The following is a 3257-nucleotide window of genomic DNA, read 5'->3' as shown; positions in this document are numbered from 1 at the left end:
TTCTCCTGGGAGGGGGCCTTCCAGCACGTGGGCAAGGCCGTCAAAGAGGGCAAGATCTTCAAGTGAGCCAACGGCTTGTTACCTCGCTGCCTGCACCTGCCCTTCGGGGAGAATAGGGGTCATTAAAGGAAACTGAACACTGGGGGGGGGGAAAAAAAACAAAAAACATAAATGCAGGCTATCCACATGGATCTCACCTGATGGCCTCCATAGGAATCAGATAGATTACATTTGTGGAAAGACTCGGTGGAGAAGCTCAATATCAGCAGTGAAAACCAGGCCGGGTGCTGATTGTGGGACAGACCACCAATTACTCTTATGCAAGTTCAAGCTGAAGTTGAGGAAAATTAAATCAAGTCCATGGGAACCAAAATTTGACCTTAAGTCTATCCCACTCGAATTTCAAAACCCTCTCAGGAACAGGTTCGAGGCCTTGAGCACCAATGAGCGTAGTAGACCAAACGAGCTCTGGAAGGATATAAAGAAAATCGTCCATGAAGAATGCAAAAAGATCATTACAAAGGCTGAAAAAGTAGAAAAGACCAAGATGGATGTCAGATGAGACTCTGAATATTGCATTAGAGCGCCGAGAAGCCAAAACTAAAGGAAGAAACCAAGAAATCAAAGAACTAAACAGAAAATTTCAAAAGGCAGCCCAGGACGACAAAGCAAGATACTATAATGAATTATGCAGACAGCTGGAGTCAGAAAATCAAAAGGGCCGAACTCGCTCAGCATTTCTTAAGCTGAAGGAGCTGAAAGCTCACGATGCCATAGAGCCTCACTCGCAACAAAGACGGTTTACAGAGCCCAGTAGACAGAGCCCAGCCATGCTGGATGCAGATGAGGTCTCAGTCTTCATCTTTTTCTGTGCCCTTTCCTTCTCTGTCCACATCAATGCAGCCACAGGGTCATGGAGAATTTGACCGGCAGCCTCCTGCAGGACCAGAAGGAGGCATTTCACTTATTCAGGTGGGGAGTCTCCCAAGCACAGGGGACTACCGCTTTGGCCCACACTAATTCCGGTTCACGGATTCACAACCACCCAATCCTCTGCTGTGGAGTTCATCCTCACTCACAGCCAGCCTTCAGGGCCGAGCAGAAAGGCCTGCATCAGGTTTCCACGGCTGTGCTCTTTACAGAAGCAGGCTGCCTCTTCCTTCTCCCAAGGAGCAGCAGGTGGGTTTGAGCCACTGACCTTCTGCTCAGCAGCCCAATGCTTAGTCTACCACAACCACCACGGCTCCTCTTACATCGACTGTGATCCCTGGTTTTGCAAGCTTAACTCTGTTGTGTGCAGCACACCTATTCTGGGTGCTTCCTTTCTTTGGCAAACTGAATACCAAAGCATAAATAAAATGGCTTCTTAAACACAGAGCGTGGTGATGCCGCTGTGTACCGCTGAGCTGGAAGTGACTGACAGTTGTCCCTGTGCAGGTTTCCAGAGCCTGTAAATTGGAAAAGATGGGAGGAGGTTGCCCATCTTTCTCCCACAGAGCAGCTGGTGGATTCGAACCACATGACTTTGGGTTGGCAGCTCAACTCCGTACCACTAAGCCACTAGAGCTCCCTAAAGACAGTGTCTAAATAAAGACAATGAAATTCAACACCCTTTTTCACAGCCCAGGATGTAGCCAAGGATCATTTCAAGGACAACAGGCGCATCTCCAACCCTGGTGCTCATTAAATGATTGTTGCTTTCAAAGGAAGGAGCAGCGTTCCTCGCAGTTATTCTTAGGTGCCCTCAAATCTGAACCAGCTCATAGCTGGCCCTTCACTGGATTTTTCAGAGGCTGTGAACCTCAAGGGAAGCGGGTGCCCACCTTTCTCCTGCAAAGCTGCAGGTGGATTCTAGCTGCCTGCCTTTGAGTTGCCACTGTGCCCACCAGGCCACTAAAGCTCCCTGTTCTTCCTAGAGTCCTTCCCAAGTTTGCAAAGTTCAGTGTAATACGACTGTGAGTTTCCATGGATGCTAATCTATTTATAACTTCACAAAGAGAACAGATAGGACTCTAAAAGAAATCAAATACTTGGCCATTATTTTACTTCACTGCCTTTTTGCCAATTAAGTTTATACTCCAAGAAAAGCTGCAGAAACAGTATTAAGCATTTCTAAATCCCTCGCATCTAGCAAATGTTATCATTTGCTTTTTTAAATTCTCCCTCTCTTTTAAATTCTCTCTTTCTACAGTTCTTTCTTTCTGAATCATTTGGGAGTAACTTACAGATATAACAGATATAATGTCCCTTCACTCCTGAATAATGCTTCAAATGAAGATTTCCTGAAAACAAGGATGTACTTGTCAAAAAACAGAAAGTAACTAGTAATCAATAAACCTTATTCCATTTTCAACAATTTTCCCAACTAATGGTCTTTATCGTAAAAAGGGAGAGAAAACTTGATTTTTCCTGGTCCAAGATTTAATACAAGATGACACGTTATATTTTATTGTCACATTTCCTTAGCCTCCTTTAAGCTACAACAATTCCTTCATCTGTCTTTGTCTTTCAAGACCTTGACATTCAGGAAGGCAACAAGCCATTTAGTATGTAGATTATGTCTTAGTTTTTGGAACGGATCATTTTCCATTGCTTATAAACTTACATTTTCATTTCCTATTGAAGTTGTGTAGATCCTTCTGTGAAATGCATAAAAATAAGTATGGCTTAAGATTTTTTAAAGTCTAGCAACTGCCTGCGAGTCAAATGACTATTTTGAGAATTAGCAAATAAAAGGAAAGGCTCAAATACTTGTCCTGCCTTTCCTATAGAACTGTACCTTGGGATGAGGTGGGGAGGGGTGCACATCAGAGAAATATATGAGGGAAGTTTCTCTTCATAGAAGTGTTCCAGCAGATACATGCTAAAGGAACGAGGGGATTAAAATACTATCATTTTGCAACCCCTAATAAACGGCAAGAAGCTGCACTGCAAACCTGAAAGTGCACGGTTCAAATCCACCAGCTGCTTCACGGGAGAAGGATGGGCAATCTCCTCTTATATGATTACCTGCCTCTGAAAACCCACCGGAGGGTCAGCTATGGGTCAGTTCCGACTCAATAGTACACAACAACAACAATGGATAGAGTACTCATGTGCAAGTTCAAATTGAAGGTGAAGAAAACGAAAATAAATCCACAAGACTCAGAATAAGACCTTGGGTCTGTCCCACTTGAATTTATCAAACCATCTCAAGAATAGATTTGCTGCACGGAACACTAATGATTGAAGACCAGATGAGCTGTGAGATAGCATCA

The 3257-nt window shown here is 43.9% G+C and overlaps 1 pseudogene; it reads left to right on the top strand.

Moving 5' to 3' along the window:
- The window catches only part of LOC102859995, a 1451-nt pseudogene extending 1385 nt beyond the window's left edge, over positions 1 to 66 (top strand).
- Positions 67 to 3257: the final 3191 nt, after the last annotated feature.

The sequence above is a fragment of the Elephantulus edwardii genome, unplaced genomic scaffold, assembly GCF_000299155.1.
Source record: "Elephantulus edwardii isolate Elephantulus edwardi_28Jun2011 unplaced genomic scaffold, EleEdw1.0 scaffold00115, whole genome shotgun sequence".
Lineage (NCBI taxonomy): Eukaryota > Metazoa > Chordata > Mammalia > Macroscelidea > Macroscelididae > Elephantulus > Elephantulus edwardii.
This window is presented reverse-complemented; position numbering and strand designations above follow the sequence as displayed.